This window comes from Cynocephalus volans, chromosome 7 (genome assembly GCF_027409185.1).
Source record: "Cynocephalus volans isolate mCynVol1 chromosome 7, mCynVol1.pri, whole genome shotgun sequence".
Taxonomy (NCBI): Eukaryota; Metazoa; Chordata; class Mammalia; order Dermoptera; family Cynocephalidae; genus Cynocephalus; species Cynocephalus volans.
The window spans coordinates 74,874,704-74,897,298 of NC_084466.1; the positions used below are offsets into that span (position 1 = coordinate 74,874,704).

Below are 22,595 nucleotides of genomic sequence, written 5' to 3' on the forward strand. Positions count from 1 at the left end.
AAACGTTTGATTAAGGCAGGATTTGTATATATTTTGCTCATTATTATATCTTCAGCACCATGTCTGAAACATAATGTTTTTAATAAACATTCAATGAATTAAAACTTTTTTTTACTTCAAAAGATTTTCATGTGAAAAATTATTTAATTTTGAAAAGCATTTTATATTTTATGGCTATATGATTTTGTTATGTATAACTCAATTGTAAAAAAACACAATGTAAGGAATATATAAAAAGTATTAAAATTATAAGCATTTGAAGTATATTTTAAAGTACTTATTCTTTCTGTACATCTTTACAATATCTTTATTTTTTTCATTAAAATAATGATTACCTGATAAAAATGGTAATAAATAGTGTATCTCTGTGACTAGTTTAAAAATAGGATAATTTCTATCCTTACAAATACAGGCTAATCCCAGTGGTTTAAGGAAGATTTTCCTTAAAATTATGTTAAAATTAAGTAATTGAATTCCTGAGGAGAGACCAGAAATCTAATGCTATCCCAAATTTCTCACCATAGACATACTTTTCCTTATTTCTCCCATTAAGTGCAACTGAACAATTCTGGACATTATATATAAAACAAATACAAGAAGACTCTGAAAGGTGAAGAGAAGGCAGACTGGCTAAGAACCTCAGGACCTAAAGAATAACATAGTCATGAATTCCCTTTGCCTCATATGTCCTAGACTGGGAGGCAAAGAAGTCAGCAACCCAAATAGGCCAACAGGTGCAGACGTTAAATAAAAAAAAAAAAAAAAAAAAAAAAAAAAGCCCTCCAAAAAGCCTACTCTCTCACTCTCTCTATCCAAAGGACCAAGAAATGGGCAGCCTAGCAAGATGGAAAACTTTCAGATGACAACTGCTGTATTCCAGCCAAACATCACAGTAAAACCATGACCCCACCCCACCTATACCAGCAAAGGATGTGTGGTGAGCCTAGACGTACACCCTCATGGATGTGTAAAGAGGTGTCCCAACACACTCACTAGGGTGGTATTAGAGAAGGTCAAGTAGGGAGCCAGGACCTTCAATTCTGTTGACTGGTAAAAAGGTGGCCCACCCACATGGAGACAGTGGAGACCATGTGGACAGCCTGGATTTCTACCCCTCATTGAACAGGAATGAAGAATTCCTCCCCCACCCCACTGGGGTGGTGTCAGAGGAAGCCTAGGAGAGAGTCAGGACTTTCACTACCGAATAACAGCAATGAGGACACCCCCACCGGAGAATACCACATAAAAAGCTGGATGTCTCATTCCCACAAAACAGAAAGGAGGAGACCCTAACTCCTTGGGTTTCAATGGAGGCCCAGTGGGGAACGTAGATTTCTACCACTTGGCAGTAACTAGGCAGTGCCCCCTCCCCTTTCCCTGATGGAATAATGTCAGAGAAAGCCAACTAAAATAGAGTTTTAAACGAGATAAAATATCTCAGAGCATAATAAGAAAATGCTTAGGTTTTAATCTAAAATCACTTGTCATACCAAGAACTTGGAAGATCTCAAATAGATTGTAAAAAGATCACCAATAGATGCCATTACTGAGATAAAAGGGATGCTAGAGTTTCCTGGCAAATAACTTAAAGCAGCCATGATTTAAAAAAATGCTTCAGCAAGCAATTATGAACATGCTTGAAATGAATGAAATAATAGAAAGCATCAACAAAAAAACAGAAAGTCTCAGCAAAGAAACAGAAGATGTAAGGAAGAACCGAATGGAAATTTTAGAACTGGCAAATACAATATAACCAGAATAAAAGCTCAGTGGATAAGCTCAATAGCAGAATGGAAGGAGGGAAGAATCAGTTAACTGGAAGACAGAGCAATAGAAATGACCCAATTTGAGTTACAGGGAGGAAACAGACAGAAAAAATAAATGAACAGAGCCTCAGGGATCTGGGAAGTATGACATCTAACATTTGTGTCACTGGAATCCTAAGAAGAGGAGAAAGCAGGCAGGCCTGAAATAGTACCTGAAGAAATAGTGGCTGAATACTTCCCAAGTTTGGCAAAAAACATAAACCTACAGATTTAAGAAGCTGGACTGAACTCCAAACATGATAAACCCAACGAAATCCATGCCAAGAAACTTCATAATTAAACTTCTGAAAACTAAGGACAAAGAAAAGTCTAAAAAGAAGCCAGAGAAAAAATGGCGTCTCACCTGTAGGGGTAGAACAATTAGAATGATAGCATACTTCACATCAGAAACAACAACGGCCAGAGGAAGTGGCACCATATTTTTCAGGTGCTGAAAGAAAAGAACTGTCAACCAAGAATTCTACAGCTAGTAAAAAATACTCTTCAGGGATAAAGGAGAAGCGACTTAATTTTTAGACAGGAAGACAAAGTATTTGTTGCCTTCAGAGCTAGTCTAAATGTAGAGCTATAAATACATAAGGGAAGTGATCAAAGACAAATCATTGGAACACAAGAAAGGAAGAAAGAACACAATAAGCAAAATATGGGTAAATATGCTAGGCTTTCCTCTTCAGTTTTCTAAATTATGTTTTACTGTTTAAACAAAAATTGTAACATTCTCTGATGTAGTTCCAAATGTATGTAGAGGTAACATTTAAGACAAATATATTATAAATAGGGTAAAGGGATGTGAAAGGATGTACAGTCCACACTTCACACAGACTGGTCGAATGATGCCACCAATAGACTGTGATAAGCTATGTATTTGTAATGTAATACTTGGAGCAACCACTACAAAAGCTTTACAAAGCGATACTCAGAAACTCCACAGATAAATCAAAATGGAATTCAAAAAATGATCAAGTAACCCACAGGAAGGCAGAAAAATAATCCATGAGACACAAAAGAATTCTCAAGGGAAAACAAAAAAGAACACAGAACTGAACAAAAAAAGTATCAACATTTGTGAGACACAACTAAAGTAGTACTGGGAGGGAAATTTATAATACTAAACGCATGCATTAGAAAAGAAGAAACATCTTAAACCAAAAGTCAAAATTCCCACCATTAAGAACATAGAAAAAGCAGAGCAAAGCAAGCAGGAGGAAGAAAACAATAAAGAAAAAAGCAGAAATCCATGAAAATCAGTGAAATTAAAAACAAAAATAACAAAGAAAAATTAACAAAACAAAGAGCTACTTCTTTGAAAAATATCAATAACATTCATAAACTTCTAGCAAGACTGACAAAGAAAAAAGAGAGTAGACATAAATTACCAATTTCATTAAAATGAAACAGAGGATATGCTAAATACCCTGATATGATCATTGCACGCTGGATACATGTACCAAATTTAACACGGTACTCCACGAATATATACAGTTATCACGGGTCAATAATGAAAAAATAAAATAAAAAGAAAAAATTTATTTTTAATGAAGACATCAAAAGAATAATAAGGGAATACTATGAAAGGACTCCACACATAAATTTGACAAATTAGACAAAATGGACCAATTCCTCAAAATATACAAACCACCACAACTCACCCAATGTGAAACAGATAATATGAATAATTCTATAACAATTGTAAAGCTACACGACTACGCCAGTTGTCAAGTAAGGCAAATCATAACTAAAACCAAAATGTTTCATTATCTTAGTTGTACTAAGTTTCTGTTTGTATTGCCAGGGCTAGGGCTCAGACCTTTCAAACCCATTGTACAGACTAGGTCACAGACCCCTCACATGCCAGGCTGGGTCACCAGACCCCTCACAAGCAGGTCCATGCTAGGTAATTGGGAAAGATCCTGGGAGCCGTTGGCAGATGACACGAGCTCAGTCAGCGTCAGCGTCAGCAGCAGCAGCATCAGCAGCAGCAGCAGCTTCTAGCAGCTGTAGGGGCGGGGGGGCTGCTACTGCTGCTGGAGGCTGTTGCTGCTGCTGCCAGTGCCCCCAGGATGCCCTGAAAGGCTGCCACCGCCACTGCTGTTGCTGTTGCTGTAAGCTGCTGCCATTGCTGAGGACTGAGCTTGTGTCACCTGCTAACGGCTCCTGGGATCTTTCCCAATTACCTAGCACGGACTGTGTGTGAGGGGGTCTAGTGACCCAGGCTGGCATGTGAGGGGTCTGGTGACCTAGTCTGTACAATGGGTTTGAAGGGTCTGAGCCCAAGCCCTGACAATATAAATGGAAACTTAGTATAACTAAAATAATGAAACATTTTGGCTTTAGTTATGATTTGCCTTACTCAACAACTGGTGTCATCATGAAGTGTTACGACAATTAAGAAAATTTAAAACATAATTTAAAATTTCTCCAAAAGAAATCTCCAGGCCTACATATTTTCACTGGAGAATGCTATTAAACATTTAAAGAATTAACTCCAATTATGCATACTCTCTTCTGGAAAATAGAAGAAGAGGAAACACTTCTCAATTAATTTTATAGCTAGTATCACTCTGATATAAAAAACAAAGATAGTACAAAAGAAGAAAACTACAGACCAATATCCCTTTGAATATAGGTACAAAATTCTTAACAAAATATTAACAAATAGAATTCAGCAATACTTAATTAAAAATATACATGATGACCATGTGGAGTTTATTCCAGGGATGTAAGGCTTGTTCAATACTTGAAAATCAATTAGCATAATCCATTATATTAACAGCTAAAGGGGAAAAAAATCATATGATCACATTAATCATTACAGAAGGCATTTAAAAAATTCGGCATTCAAAAATGATAAAAAAACTTCAAAATATAGGAATAACAGGCAACTTTCTCAACGTGACAAAAGCATCTACAAAAAACCTAGAGTTAACTTTATACTTAAGGGTGAAAGACTGAATGCTCTCCCCCTAAAATCGGGAACAAGGCAAAGATGTCTGCTTCACCTCTCTTCTTCTTCATAGCACTGGAATTTCCAGCCAATGCAATAAAGCAAATAAAGAGGAAGTTAAAGGAATATAGACAGAAGAAGGAGAAACAGAACTCTCCCTATTCACAGATAATATAACTGTCTACGTAGAAAATCATAAAACAAAACAAAAACAAGAACAAACTCCTGGAACTAAATAATTGAGTTCAGCAAGGTCACAGGATGTGAGATAAACATATGAATATCAACTATATTTCTTTTTTTTCTTGCTGTGGTAAAATGTATATAACACAAGGATTGCCATTTTAGGCATTTTAAACATACAATTCTGTGGAATTAATTACATTCACGATGCTGTGTGACCACCACCTCTATTTCCAAAACTTTTTCATCATCTTACATAGAAACCCTATACCCATTAAGGAAGAACTTCTCCTTATTCCTTCCTTCCAGTTTCTGGTAACCTCTAATCCACCTCTGTCTCTAAAAATGTTTTTCTTTTTAATTTATTTTTTTCTTAATTGACCCATGATAATTGTCTATTTTTGTGGAGTACAATGTGATATTTGGTACATGTATACAATGTACAATGATCATATCAGGATATTTAGCATATTCATCACCTCAAATAACTGTGTTTCTATATGTTAGCAGTGAACAAGTGGACACTGGAATAAGAATAAAGAATAATTTATAATCACTAGAGAGAAATATTTAGGTATAAATTTAAAAAGAAATGCAGAACTTGTGTGATGAAAACTACACAATGTTGATGAAAGAAATCACATAATATCTAAATAAAATATAAAGTCATATCATGTTAGGCATGCCAATGTGATTTCCTTCAGCCAATAAAATGTGCGTGGAAGCGAGGCACTTCTAGACAAAGGCTTTAAGTGCCAGTGTATAATTTGCCATGTTCCTTTCTCTCCACTGCAGTAATCAAGAAGACATGCATTGATATGGAGCCTATCATTTTGCATCCCTGAGTGACTTCCATGACCTCCCTGCAGACCTATGCTGGACATGTAAAGTGAATGAGAAATAAACTTTTCCTGAATTGACCCACCGAGATTTGCAAATCGTATGGCACTGCAGTATAATACAATCCAAGAATTAAATAAGTTCCTAGAATAATAATAATTATAGAAGGGCCAATATTTACTGAAATCTAATTGTGTTCTAGGCACTTTTCTAATCATTGTACATGTATTAACTCATTTACTCTTCATTAATTCCCTTTGAGATAAGTACTATTATTAAACCATTTGACAGATGAAGAAATGGAGGCACAGGGAGGTAAAGTAATGTGCCCAAGATCAAGTAACTGGTGGCAGTAGTTGGTGGCAGAATAAGTATGTGTCCTCAGGTAGTCTAACTCATGCTACACTGCTTTTAATTGTAAAGAAATCAAAAAAGACTATCTTGATGATATTACACTGAAAGAAACAGCAGTTTTTTCCTGCCTCTATAACCAGAACTAATTATTCTGGATGAACAATTACAGCTGTCAAGTGTGTACAGTGTTGTATGTGTAATGTGCTTGTTCATTCATTATTCAACAAATATTTATTGTATACTTACTATGAGCCCTGCCACAGGCTAAATGCCAGGTATGCATAGATGAATAAACCTGCATGATTCCTGCCTTTGTGCAGCTTTCAGTCTATTTCATAACACAAACAAATAAATTTGTAGTTAAAATTTTTGACAAATGCTAAGAAGAAAAGAGATAAGATACAGAAATGAAAATGGGGAAACCAACTTACTGCACAGGTGAATGTACAAGTATGCAGATGAGAATATGCTAATGAGATGTGAGTACAAAGTCCCTGCATTTATCGGTACTCTTGGTTCTCCTTCATAAGAAAGATCATCAGCCTTTTATTTAACATGTCTATGTCCTGTTTGATCAATTCCCAACGACAAAGATTACCTTAATGCTGTCTCTGTGTGCACAGACACACAGTATCTCTTATCCATACTATATATCCCCACATACATATTTGACATACATCTTAAGCCATTACTACTATTCTGAATCTCTTGCTTATATATTACTGAGCACTTCTTCCAAGGTCTTCTTCCTCTGACATTCTTCTGTTCTCCCTAACCTAGGGTTGTGTGTTATATCTGGTAATTCAAGTTACAAATTGATAGGCAACATTCCTGAAAAATGCATCCTTCCTGCCTTTGAAAAGTGTACTTTCACATTTTGACAGTCACATCCTACTCTTCAGCCCAATCTTTTTAAGATAGGCTTATCTGTTCCCTCTTCATGTTATTACTGAATCTGCAAGGCAAGATAGGATTCCATAACCAGGATTACAAATACACCAATGGGAATGAATGCACTTAAACTTTTTGGCTATAGCATTTACTCCCACTTTTGCTCCTAATTTACTTATTTATCAGTAAGGGGGAAAGGTAGTATCATTTGGATAAAGAATGATAATATAATCTTAGTTAAATGCCATGAAAAGCAAAACCTCTAGAAATAAGTATGCTACACAGACAAACTCTTAGTTTACTTTGAAAACTAATGTTAAGGTTATCTAGTCATTTTTAAAGGGCAGCATATTTGTACCATAAGTATGAAGGGAGATGCATACTTATTTGATAAAGGGCAGGGCAAATCATTCAAGAGAAAATCTTTGTTCTGCCGTTAAAATAATTAATCATATCAGAGGGCTTATAAGACTTTTTTTTTTTTTTTTGAATGGTGCAGAAAGAAAGGTCTCCTGATAAGGTTATTGGATGCCATTATATTTGATTCTTTAATTTGCTTCTTACTGTATTTTGTTTTCTTCAGGGAACGCAATTTTTTTTGAGGACTAAAAATATTTAGCTGTCTCTTTTTGCCTCTAGGGTGCAACAATACTCCCCATAAGTGTGATTTCCTGGTATCTTAAAGAATAAAGTGGTCTTATTGCCTTTAAGGGATAGTTTTCAATGTGAAAATGATAGATTGGAAAAATAAGTCCATAAGCTTCTGGTCAGGTTCTATGTGTAAGACACAAGAACAGCTATTTTAAGTGTATTGACAAGGAAACTGGGCTCAATTCTCACAAAATATTTATGTACAATATTTGTAAAATGTGTGAATCTCAACTAAAAGAAGAGGAGCAAAATTGGGAATTGAGAGTCGAGATACAGAAGTAGAGCTGTGGTTCTGGAGCTCTCCCTAATCTGTGACTAAAGAGGAACAGCCAGCCCAACAGAGTTCAGCCAACTCATTTCCTCAGATGGGATGGTTAAGTTTTTTAAAGATTTGGTTGGGGTGAATGAAAGGGCTTTAATGCTGAAACAGTTTAAGGGACTATTTAGTATACCTGGTACACGTTTTTGCTTTATCAACACAGGAAAAAGAAGAGTGGCTCCTCAGCCCCGCCCCTTCTGCCACACATCCAGGCCAGCAATGGAGCCAGCCTGATGCCCACCCGAGGGTCCTGACAGGGGCCATGGCCTTCAGCCCTGCCCCCACCGCCGCACATCCAGGCCAGCAATGGAGCCAGCCTATGCCTGGGATCCTGAGACGGACCCGAGCCAACCTCCTCCCACCCACAACCAGATCCTGAAATGTACTTATTAACCAACTACATGTTTCATTGGGGTGTGTGATTTATCTGTTCATATCCTTCACCAAATTTCTGCTTGGATTTTTATAATTCATTTTTAAGCGTTCTTAATCTTTGTGTGCTAAAAAAAAAAAAGGAAAAAAAAAAAAGTAGAGAGTAGAATAATGGTTACCAGAAGCTGGGAGGGAGGGGTAGGGGTCGGGGGAAGATTAGAGGGGGACTAATGGGGACAAAACTGTGTTGTCTACCCTAAGTGAATCATTGTGCAGGATATGCATGTACTGAAACAACAACACACTGTACCCCACAAAAATAAATATAAATAGAATTGAATTTAAAAAAACATAAAAAAAAAACCCACACACACACAGAAAGTGGCTCCAATATTCTGAACAATTAAAGAAGTAGGGCTGGAGAGCGAAGAAGAGAAATAGTTTAAAAAAAAAAAAAAAGAAGCTTTATTTAATGAGCTCCCTGTTACCCAAATGATCAGCAAATGTTGAATTGCATTTTCAATATTTCGTATTTGCATCTTTAACCGGCTATTCTTCTGATTCATCTTTTTTTTTTCTTATATATAGGCAATAGGATGCAAAGCTTTTTAGAACCTACACACTGCTTTTTTTCTTCTGGTAGAGCTAGACTCTCAGTGTAAAGCAATCTTAGGGCAGAAATAATTACCTTATTCTTAATTAATTATAGAATTACTTGTGAAACATCTAATTCTATACAGCAATTATCCCACTTGAAGAAAGTAGGCATTCTTTTATCCTAATAATTACTGCTATAGTGAATAGGCTTAAATATTTTTAGAAATCATAATTAAAAATTCTTCCCCATAAGACTTCAGAAATTGATTACTGTAAGAAATCCCACAGAAAAGGGCTTACTTTGAAAAATATCCTCATGCTAAATTGTACAATTTCTATTACCTTTAAAACTATGTCTATCACTTTAAAATCAATGTTTTTTAAACTCCATAAAATATTTTATATAAAAGATGTCTTATTGGTTATAATAGCATTTATGCCTGGTGTTAATCTAAAATTGTTAAGTTTATGATTTTCACTACTGCAATTCTCTAAACCTCAGTTCCTTCATTCATCAAATGGAAATAAATGAAACCTATTCCATAAAACTGATGTAAGGAATATATGTAAAGTGTTTAGCCCAGTGCCTTACATATATAAGTAAGCAGCTGTAGTAGCAGCCACTGCTGGAGACAGTCTAAACAGATACAGGTTCAAATCCCAGCCCTGCCACTTGCTAGGTAAGTGACATTTCTCTATTATTTTTTCATCTACATGGAACTAAAAGTTCTTATTAGTGCTCTTTGCTTAGTATTTTCTATAAGTCCACCAATAAGCAGTAATTATATCAACTGTTATACAAACTAAAGTGCATATATTTTTGAATTACTCTCAAACTAAAACAATCAGTTTTCCAGAAATTCAGATGTTTTTTAAAGACCTAACATTTTTTAATGCAACACTTACTAAGGTGATAGAGCTATAGACGTAAATTTCTTAACCTGCTTCTTGGGGTCCACAGAATGCCTTCTTTCCGGTATCATCTCCCCTAATGCATTTTTTAGAATCTCTACTCCTCTAAGACTGTTTCCTCCAATCTTGCGTTGTTCATTCCTAGTTCTAAGCTATTCCTCTTATTAAAATGTTTATACTTATCCAATTGGCAATTAATTGTGTATTCTTCTTTGCTGTGTTTCTAATGTTTATTTTGTATCAGATGCCATTATTCTCTCTAAAATACCCTTGCTAGTAAATTTGTCAATTAAATCGTTGTATTGTTCTTTGGTGGATCTTAACTGCTCATTTAATACCTCATGCATTTACATCTTGACATTCTTACTCGATTGTAAGCAATAGGAGATCAGGATATTTGTCTTATTGAGGTTTGCTACCCCACTGTACTTAGAACAGTGTTTGCAAATAATAGGTAGACAAGAATATTTGTCGGTTTGATTGTTGTCTCACAGTGCTTTTATGTAACAAGGTTAGATTTAACATTTAAAACAAAATCCTGACAGAGACAAGTCTTCACAGGCAGAGCAAAGCTACTAAGTATTAAACATTCTTATGAGTTTTAACGAAACTACATATGTCGTATTTGGCTCTCCACTAAAATGCACTAAGTAGGATGGAAGTAGTTATCGAACTACTGATAATAAGCCTAAAATGTCACTTTTTTAGTAGCTTATCCTTTTGTAGGAGGGAAGGATTTGTCAATAACATATTTAACACAAATAGGAAAACACAACATAGTAAATTAAGAACATGGTAACAATTTAGTCTGCCATAGTGAACTTTGCTTTCAGCTATGCAATCATCTCAATAATCAAATGCAAGCTGGCCTATTTGTATTTAGTTCCTTCTTATATGTATGAGGCATGCCAAAGAAATACGTTTCCATCCCCCAAAAGTTATCTAACACATCTGCTTTTAAATGAATTGAAAAAGTTTTCCTACTAGTTTTAGAATTAACTTTCTATTTACAAAAGCTCTAAACTTGGTTGAAGTTTTCCATTTTGTGTCCCTTCAGAAAACAACTAAACTCTACGCCCTCTCCACTTTGATTCTTTTTGTCTAAATGTCAGCCCTTACAAATATAAAACCATTTTAAAAAGCAATTTTCTCTCTCTGATTTATATTTGCCACACTAATGGTATTACAATAATAAAGGGAAAAGAAAGTAAAGCACCTGCTCATTCAGTATCTATACAACAATCATTTCATTATATTTTTACCTAGTTCTTGTTGATAAATATTTTTAAAAACTATATTCACAACAGAGGAATAATTTTATATAATTATTTAAAAACTGGTATTTAAAAATAACATTTAATTTTGATTTCATTTTTACTGTTCACATATAAAATGTTTTTCTAAAAGTTAACATGACACATGATTATATATAATTTGAGTATATTTAAATATTCACTTCAAGATTTATACTTTAGTTATTACAACTATATTTAAATTAAATTTTATATTAAATGTAATATTTGAAATTTTTTCTTGTGCAGTTTTTGAAGTGGCTTTAAACTATTTTCCTAATTTAGATAAAATCCTTACATAAAATTTCACTTTTGCTTCTTTTGACTAAATTTCCAAAAATAGTTGATGTAAATTTAATAATTAGGACATGTTTAATAAAGCAAGATTTTCTATACACATTACACAAGCTATAACTACAGATGGAGAGGTGCTACTCATTAATCAATTTCATATTTCCTCTTGCATAAAGGCAGGTTATATGCTTAAAACAATAACATAAAACATGACTACAGAACTCAGCACACACTTCAAAACTCACAAATCCATAGTCTATCGATTTGACCTTCAACAGAAGTTATTTTGAATCTAAATATAAATAATGAGCATAAAATGATGTGCATTTAGCTGATAATAAATGACCTCTGCTTTCCCTAAAAGCATATTCTTTCTAAAGCAACAGACAGATCTTACTGATTAATGAACTATTTAAAGATGGCAATAACCCTTTGTAAAATAACTAGAGCCTTTTCTGTTATGGATGTCGTAAGATAGAAATAGACATTAACAGTAACAAATTTGTTAATCATAAACATCAACAAATGTTTTAGAACACCATCCCCTATAGAAAGACTCAATTAACTGAGATGTTTAGAGGCCCTGATGAAGAGTTTTCTACATAAGTGGAAAATCTGCAGTAAACAAACCTGTTTAATTATTTTGCACTCAATAAAATGAGTTAATACAACAAAGAGTTAATGCAACAAAGAGTAATATGGAGTGTTTTCTACTTAAAAAATTGGGCTAGCTCAGTTGGTTAAAGTACAGCCTTCTAACACCAAGGTCAAGGGTTCAGGCCCCCTTACCAGCCAGTCACCAAAAAATAAAAAGCTTACAGTATTACAGAGAGGACAACAAATACATACATACTTCCAATATGTTGTGGTAATCAATGTTTGAAAAAAATGCTTTGAGGGCACATGTGAAGGAATTATGAATTCTGCCGGGGCAATGAGGGAGAGATGATACTACAAATAAGCCTTTAAGTGATAAAGAGGGATGTGTTATGAGGATGAGGAAAGCAGAGGTATCTACCCTGTGGTACAGCCACATTGAAAAAAAGCAAGCCTAAAAAGCATCCAGCTCTAATAACAATGCTTTCTTAGTGATCTTCTCCTTTACTTCTAACACTGGAGTGTTCCACAAGTGAGTGTACAGATAAATGAATTTCGGTTCATTGAGATTTGTGATTGCCTCAATCATCCCATAGTTTGAATCCCATTCAAACATTTTCAGAGAACATTCCAGATTATAAATTCCAGACTACAAATGGTATAATACAGAAAAAGAAAGTTTACTGTGGATTGAGGAAGTAGGGGGAGGGAGGATTGAGGCAGATTATATAGAGCCTCCAGGCCTGCATAAAATTTTCTGATCATCTTTGATATTCTGAGCTCTAAGATTCTTGCCTCTCATTTTCTCCTTCAAGGTTGTGGTATAATCCTCTAAAAATATATCATTTTACCTTGCTCTGAAAAAATCAGGCCATACTAGATGTCTCTCTTTTCTTTTTTGTGACTCTCAGTGAGCTTGTTTTCTGAGTAATGAGTAAATACCAGGCACTACATTATATATATATATATTTTTTGTCTTTTTCGTGACCGGCGCTCAGCCAGTGAGTGCACGGGCCATTCCTATATAGGATCCGAACCCGTGGCGGGAGCGCTCCCAGCGCCCCACTCTCCTGAGTGAGCCACGGCGTCTGCCCACTACATTACATTTTTAAACATATCATTTAATCCTTACAATAGTTCTATGATATATGTGTTAATATCCAAATTTCCCAGAAAAAAAAAGAGGTTCAAGAAGTAAAATACCAAGCCTAGCCAGCAGATTCTGTATTCAATAAACACATACTTATTTAATGACTATTCTAGAACAGGAACTATTTCTAGGAACTGGGGATACAGTGTTGATCAAAACAAAAAGATCTCTGCCTTCATGGAGTTTTTCATGTAGTTAAACATAGTATGCAAACAAGTAAAATAATTTTCGATACTTATAAGTGTTATAAAGAAAATAAAGCTTAAAGAGAATGACTAGGGATATTACATATGGTATGGTTGGGGAAAGCCTCCGTGAGATGGTAACGTGGGCTCATATCTCAGTGATGAGAAGGATCCAGCCACCCAATGGTAAAAGGTAAAAGCATTCTAGATAGTAGAAAGAACTAGCAGGGAAGGCACTCTGTTGGATATAAGCTTGATACATACAAGTAACAGATGAATGTTAGTGTGACAGGCTTAGGAAGTAAGGGGATCAAATATGTTCAGAGGAGAGGCAGAGGTTAGATCATTTGGGATCCTGAAAGACTGCTTTGAAAGTTTTCAAGAAAGGGGTAATAATAAAATCTAATTTGTACTTTGTCTCACTCTGGCTCCTGTGTGAAGAAAAAATAGTACAGGGTTAAAGTGAAGCTGAAAGCCAGGTTAGGAGGATGTTGGAGAACTCCCAGATGAAGATGATGGTAGTGAATAGCATTGGAAATGGAGAGAAGAGGTCAGAATTGGAATATATTTTGTAAATAGAGCCAATAGGGCTAGCTGATATAATTCAGGGGCAGAGGAAGGGGTACTGAAGGAATGGTGAGGAAAAGAAAGGAAAGAAAAATCACTCCTAGTTGTTTTCCTACTTCTAGTTTGGGGGAATGAGCCCCTGACAAACTGAATCTCCCACAGATAACAACCATAAGGTCTGAGCAAAATAAAAACAATAAAAACCTGAGGACTCCAGGGAGTAAGCAAAAACAGAGTGATTTCGGAGGGGAGTTAAAACTTGGAGGAAATGATTATCATAGGCTGAATTTCCCATTTTTGAAGTTTTGTCTTGAGGGTAGCTGCAGTCTTGGCAATGGTGCAGGGTGACTAAGACTCTCATGCAAAGGCTGCTTTGGACACACAGAGGAACAAAGGGAAGGGGTGTAAGGTAGCTAGGGCTGCTGGAGAGTGGAAACCATGGAAAGGAGAGTGCCTGAGAAGGGGAACACTGAATTCTACGTGTAAATTCTGTTTGAGTCTCTGGCTGACTCCTGAACCATATGAGTAAGACAGACAAAAGCACTCTGCACTAAGATCTGAGCCATGACCCACTATAGACGTGACAGTGTTTACAGATGGAGTCTCACCGAGTTAACTGCCTGCTAAAACAATAATATCAACACTTCTTGGCGGAATGTGATAGAATCCAAAGTTTCTACCACATAACATTCACATTGTCTGAGATATAGTAAAAAAGTTACCAAAAGCCTGAAAACATATGACTCATTTTCAAGATAAAAGATAATAGATGTCAATTCCAAGATGAGTGAGGTATTGGAATTATTAGAAAAGGGCTTTAAAGTAACTACTATAATGAAAAATGAAAAGGTAAAGAAAAATATACTCATAATGACTGAAAGATAGGAAATTTCAGCAAATGGAAAAAAATAAAAGAGAACCAAATGAAAATTTTATAATGGAAAGGTAAAATATCTGAAGTAAAAATTCACTGAATGGGTTTAATAGCTGAATGAAAGTAACAAAGGAATTCCATGAACTTGAAGATAAATCAACAGAAACGATCCAATCTGAAGGAGAAAAAAAGATTGGAAAAAAAAAAAAAAGCCTTAGGTAACTGTAGTGCAATATCAGAAAGTATCATACATGTAATTTGAGTCTCAGAAGGAGAGATAGAACACGGCAGAAAAATATTTGGGAAAAAATGGCCAAAAACTTTTCACATTTGGAATGATAATAAATTTACAAATTTAAGAAGCTGAGTGATCTCCTAGAGGATTATGATAAACATCCTCATCTAGGCTTATTATAGTCAAGCTGCTGAAACAAAAGATAAAGACAGCTCTTGACAGTAGCCAAAGAAAAAGCCTACAAAACAGTGGAACGACATTTTTAAAGTACTGAAAGAAAAACAATACAATGTCAACCCAATAATTCCATTACAAGTGAAAATATCGTTCAATTATAATCATCATCATCATATTTGTAGCGTAAGAAAAAGGATAAGAGTTCACTGACAACAGATCTGCAGATCTCTACAAGTACCCCAAATATGTGGAAATTAAGTAACACACCTCTACATAATATGTGGATTATAAAAGAAAAAAAATGTAGGAAATGTTTCAAACTCTATGATAATAAAAGCACAACAGATAAAAAGTTGTGGATGCAGCTAAAGCAGTGTGTAGAAAAAAATTTATGGCTTTAAATATGTATACTTTAAGAAAAGAAGAAAAATTTACAACTGATGACCTAAGCTCGCACCTCAAAAAATTGGAAACAAGCAAAGTAAGCTAAATGAAAGTAGAACAAAGAAAATAACAATGTAAAGAAGAAATCATAAATTATTATCTGGCAGAGGATTTGTTAATCTAGCTAATTCAAAGTCCAGTACAGGTTTGGAAATCTCCCAAGAACTGAGTTTGTGTTCAGTGTTTATGTGTATGGATATGTTATGTGGAGTAGACATCAGAATCTAGAACCACTAACACAAAGAAATGTCCTGAGTTTGGTTAATTTGGGCTTTTGCTCAGATGGCAAGAAAAATACATTTATATTAATTCTTTGAATTTTTTGGTAAATTGGAATTGAACAACTTTTCATTTTATTTGAAAATTCTTTATAATAACGACTGAAAAAATTTCAAATTTTTTAATCATTACAGTTCTACTGTGAAACTTAAATTTTTATTATTACTCAGTTGCCTTATCATAGTCCTAGCAAGTAAACACAAACCCTTTTTTGTGTTATTTTCATAAAGGATGAAGTCATAATCTTATGAGTCTCCCTGAGTTCCTCTAAATAATTTTTTAAAGTTGCATACAAAATACAAATAAGGGCATTTGTAGAAAAGTTTATTTTTATTAATTTGTAATATGAAATCTAGGAAAAACAGTACACTTGTGATGTCTCCTACCAAGCAGACTGATATTGTTCCTAAGCCTCTCTTATTTATAGATTTGAGCACTACTACTGACCAGATTCATATTAAAGAAAGCAGTGTTATGTGTAATATTCTCATATTTGAGATCTAAGAAAAAAACTAAATTTAGTTGTACAGAAAACTAATTTGCAAAATTAACATATATAATTAAGTCTGAAGAAGACTTAGTAAGAAATAAGAAATAACTTCCTGATGACCTAGTGTGACAATCAATGACAGAGATAAAGTCTTCAACTAATATATGTAAATTTCTTTATTTCACTTTTCTAGATATTTTAAGTGTAATTCTTACAAGAATTATGGGGAGAACAGAAATTACTCTTTTAAAATTCCTTAATATTCTATGTTTCCACAATTCTTGTCTATTTATCTACATATACCCCATGCATCTGTAATTCTTATTTATCTCTATATATCCACGTAAACAATTAACACACACATATTATATTCCACTAAGCAAAGCTTAGTATTAAATTAATATGGAGCTAAATAACAAAGTGGGGTAAGCCTGTAGAATGTGTAATAAATTTATACATTTTTTTTTTTTTAATGTGACTGGTAAGGGGATTGCAACCCTTGGCTTGGTGTCGCCCGCACCGCGCTCAGCCAGTGAGCGCACCGGCCATCCCTATATAGGATCCAAACCCGCGGCGGGAGTGCCGTTGCGCTCCCAGCACCGCACTCTCCTGAGTGAGCCACAGGGCTGGCCCAAATTTATACATTTTTAACCATCATTATTCACAAAGTATTTCTTTCTGAATTATTTTTGATCACTTTCCTTACATTTGTGCTTGCAGGCATACTACACTTTCAAATTCCTCTACCTGAACAACATGAAAACTCAGTGATGAAGAAAGAAGGCTAGGCATACCCTTACAATGAGTTTTTATCTGTAGAAACCTTTAACCTAGAGGTAAAGCCTACTTACAGTGCAGGACAAGTGATCTAAGGATTTTCAGGTAAATTCTAAGGAATAAAACCTTTATTCCCTTTCAGTTAGAACTTTTGTATAGCAACAATATTAACAAAATAGCAACATGTACATCAATAACACAAAATATAAAAAAGTAGAGACAATATGATTTGAAATTCTTCAAAGATACAAAATATAGGATTTAAAAATTGGTGTTTTCTTTGCTACTTTGCTAAAAACAAAACAAATACTCTTGAAGACCTATTACAGTCAAGCTACCTACTAGTGCAAAGTACCTACAAGGGTGATCTTTGTTTTCAGGAAGTTTACAATTTCTAAAATAGGATTATCACTCCCCACTCAGTCCCCACTTGACAAGAATCTGTGTTTCCACTTGAGTCTTCGACCTATCCCTGGCACCTCTGACAGATAACATTTGGTGCCTCAGTTCCTTTTCTCTGCAGCTATCAGTTCTCTAATTGTTTACTCTAGTATTTCAAAAAACATTGCAATTCCACTAATTGCTAGTCTGGGAAAGGACAGGAAAATCTACTTTACTGAATTTAGGTTTCAAAATTTCGTACCTTTCATTGTCTTGTGTTTGGCTCCAAATGGATTAAAGTCTCATAAAAAGAAAGGTGTTGTTAAGGCCCATATCTTTGACTTTGAATAACTAGAAAAGATCTAAAATATATCTACCCTGACTATCAACTGCATTGATTTTTATAGAAAAGTTAGATATTAGCACTGAATAGTCTTAAGTCTGCCAACTTCCTATATATTTGTTTCATTGCTATTGTTTTATTGCAATGAGAAGAATAAGTACACATGAATTAGAAGTGATAAATAAATGGACTCATCCCTTATGCCAGGAAGTTTTAAAAATCAAAATGGAAATATTAAAACCCATCTTGAAAAATATTGTACAACATAAATTCTAAAACTAAGACTATGTATCAGAGAGTACTGAACCCTACTTATTTGTGTGCGTGTATACACACATAAACAAACACATATACACAACAAAAGACATAAACTATAGAAATAATCAGAGGATAGGTTATATATTAGAAAAAACTACCTTAGCCACAAAAACTAATAAAGCAAATGAACTAAGATAGAATAATAAAATTAGTAAACTCAGCTAGCAGTTGAACCATTTACAAAAAGGACCACTTTATCTGTGCTCTTTTCTTTTGCAGAATCCAATAAACTGCCATTATATTCCTTTTTAATGGTTCCATTACAAGGATTCTATAACAGCAGCCTAATCTCTTGATAATTATAATAAATGCTTGTAATCAAAGAAGGAACCATTTAAAATAGGAGAAAGCTGTTTTCAATCAAACTCATTGTAGTTCTGTGACCTTTAAAGCATTCAGCTACAATAAAGCTTTCCATCCAATCTCACTCAAATAAATATTTAAGAAAATACTAGATCAATGATAATTTGGATTGAAGTATTAGCATTTTTTTTTTGCTTCAGAATTTCAAATTGTGTTAGCAATAAGAATAAAGGGACATCTTTGCTTAGAGCACAAATTTGTAGAATTTAAATGATAAATGATTTGATTAGAGACATAATATTTCCTTAGGGGAACAAAAGCAATAGATATTTTAGAAAACTGTATGCTATAATATTGAGCTACTCATAATGCTTATGGCTTTAAGGAAGTATTATTTTCCTAGAAAATATCACTGTATTTACTTGAATAAACAATGCTTTCCAGAGATCATACAAGGAACTGAAGGCTGATAAAATTACCGGAAATGACTTTGTATGATCAGAATGGCTTTCATCTGCATTTGGTTAGACCAAGCCCTGATTTCACTTTTCATCTGTGAACAGCAAGAGGCCAGCTGTGGCCAGAGTGGAATCAGGGTTATATTCAAGGAGGAATTGTTTAAAAAAAAAAAAGTAGCACTTTTTAATAAGTCTTAGCAAAAAATCTACTCTTTCTAAACATTTGAAGAAATAGATATAGGGGTTTCCACAAACTGTCAAAAGTGGAGGATCTAATTTATGACAAAATAAACCTTTGTGCTCAGTGTGGGAATAAACAGAATTATGAGGAGAAAATAAACAAAGAGAAGGAAAATATAAAATATACTGCCTTCAAGGCAGAAACAACTACATTTTACTTGGGGTTCCCAGATGTGGTAAGAGGAAATTTATGACAGCACACTGAAAAGCAAGATTCCCTTTGTGAAACCTTTCACATTTATTTAACTAAGCACAATCATTGAAAATGACCTTTATCCAAACCTTTCATAGTGGTCTTAAAATGATCTAAAATGACTGCCAGATATTCTTTAAATAACATTACTGTACTAAAAGTCATTACCCAGGGGAAATATTAAAGTACTGGCAAGTAAATACAGATCTATTTTCAGCAAAATATAATATACGTTAAATGAAAAATTGATTAACACATTAAACATCTTTCTCAGAAAGCTAACATATAATACAAATTATCTTAGATTTTTAGAACTGGCAGGGAACGTATGGTTTTCACATTCGAGGCATCTTATTTGCCTCTTAATGGAGATAAGTGTCATAGAAAAAGAATCTAAAAAATAGAAATGTCGTTTACAAGTTAAAATGGTATAAAAAAGGGTTACACCTGGAAAAGTCTTTCCAAGACATGTTTTAACTAAATAAACTAAATTTTTATTTATATAATAATTCCTCCATTGTCAAAATCAGCATATAAGATTTGACCATCTCTATCTTTTCTCTTTTAATTTACATCCAATGAGAGATCAAAGGTTACCTAGCAGATTGGGGATGGAGGGATGGGTAAAAGCATAGGTCAAGAATAATTGATAGTTGATTAAAAAGACGTATACTTGTGAATTCCAAAATTTAAAAAAAATTCCATCATTTTATAATGCAATTCTGTTTCAGTTAGCAAAATCTGGACATACTCTAGGGGGAAAAAGATTTTCCTCTATTAAGAGGATGATTAGTTCAGTAAATCATGGCTTTCAGATAAAGATGATTACTATATCTCCTTGCTGGGAAAAGAAGAAGGGGATAGTAGGTTCATTTCACCACAAAGTAATTATGCTGGGCCAGCACGTTACCATTTATCATGGCTGAAAGATGACACTCACTGTTAGCCAAGGGAAACTGCTACTCACATGCTCCCATCTAGATCAATACACCATGCATTTTTTTTTTTCCTAGCTAAAAGTAATTATACAACAGAAACTTCACAATCAATACCTTCTCGGGCTAACTTAAAGTCAGCTATATAAGCATGAAGGTACAGTACTGTCAGCTGTCACTGAAGTCTACCCCATTAAATCCAAATTAAGCCTGTTTTCCTGTGCTATTAATAAAATATTTTCTAGTGTTATTTCAAATCCTCAATACTGGTTCCTGATAAATACGAAAGTGTTGTCAGGTTTTTTTTGTTGTTGTTTTTGCTGGTAATAAAGCATATCAAGTTACTCTTAACCATATAGCAACATAGGAGAGTTGCCATTAATTAACCTATTAGTATTTTTTCAAGGAAATAAAAAGAAAAAAGAAAAAAAAATTCACAAGGAAAAAACATCAATGTTTCTACTCAATGAAAACTGAAATACTTCTATAGAAGCATGTGTCCTTATCTTCCAGTTGAGGCACTGACCTTTGAACTTCTAAGATTCCTAAATAGAACATCAACAATTTTGTAATTTGCAATTGAAGTTTTCTCAAGATAAACAATCCTTACAATTAGGGAGGAAGAATATATATGATTATACATATGTGTATTTTATATACACAGATAAAAAAAGTTGTTACGATCATTTGAAAATCTATCCAAATGTCAATTTGACAACTGCTTTCTGCAAGATAGAGCTTAGTCTTATAAACCAATCTAATATATCAGAAAAGGTTAAAGGGCATAGAAAAATCACTACTTCAGTGAAAAAAATTTTGACATCCAATTTTCAAGCTGATTTATCAGTGGAAAGCTAAAATTGATAGGTTGCCATTACGGGGGAGCAGCCTGTCTAAGAAAGCTGTTACGAAACCTCTCGTTTTGATTTAGCACATTAATCAATACAAACCTATACTGTTTCAATTTTTAAAACATTGATCTTCTGCTATAAGCTTAGTGCAGACACATTTATCAACAATCATAAAAAACTCAATATATATTTAAACATAGGTTTGGAAAGTAAAATGGCCAAATGAAATTCAGGTTTATTGCCTAGATGGTTTAATCACTGTTACAAAATAATTGTTGAATCTTGTTAACCAAGAAATTGAGTTACATTTCTTTTTTATATTTTGAGATAATGATTACTTTTCATTTTGTTTGTTCTAAATTTTTAACCAGTCCATTGTTATTTCATAGGTTTCTCAGTTATTTAGTTATTGTTATATATTTATAAATATTATATAGTTTCTATCATATATTTAGAAAATACACATTTTATTAACAATCTGGCATATTGATATAATATACCATTATATTCACTATGAATCTCTGTAGAAAATTACATAAAACATTATAAGAAAATGGAAATAATGGGGAAAGGCTGTAAATCAGAGATGTTAAGTGTTATCAACATCTACTTTCCACATGTGCATGGCACGGGGGTGAGCCTTATACAAACCAGTTAAATGGATACAGTCCCTGTCAATTCAGTACGAAACAGGTAACAATCAGGACAACATACCAAAGATATTTCAAGCTAACATGTTAAGTAAAAGCAAATATTAGTTTCTTAATTTTGTAAACCCAGAAACATATAATTTGTATCCTTTAACCAGACAGAAGTAAAATGGTTAAATAAAAAAAGCAAGACAAAAAACTATTACAAAAAAATTGTAAATTAAAAAAATTTTTTAAAAATTTACCTTATAGAATAATCATAAAGTACTCTGTACATAATACATACATAAACTCAAGACCCCTATAACTTGCTAAAGGCTAAATTAATAAAGCTGAACTATTTTAGAACTTACTAAAAATGTTAACATAGCAAAGTCTTAAAAGGTTTGCCTGAAGAACGTAGAAGAAGAAAATAAAATGCAATTAATGCAGAGTTTCAAACACAGGACATCTGAGCCAAGAGTGGCAGAAGTATACTTTTAAAGGAGAAAGGTAACATAACAAAGTAAATAAAATCTTCAAACTAAATTCTGTTTGGTGATCTTCAACTGAATTCACAATTAACTGTGGGAATGCTGCAATATCATATTCATACCTCTCCAGAAAAAGTAGTCCATTTGCAAAATGGACATGATTGAAAGTGAATAAGTAATTCAAAAATTTGTTATTACCC

The 22,595-nt window shown here is 33.8% G+C and overlaps 1 protein-coding gene across 1 annotated transcript in view; it reads right to left on the bottom strand.

Moving 5' to 3' along the window:
* NBEA (neurobeachin) overlaps positions 1–22,595 on the bottom strand; it is a 657,479-nt gene that overhangs the window by 239,700 nt on the left and 395,184 nt on the right. The gene's annotated exons all lie outside the window — the stretch shown is intronic.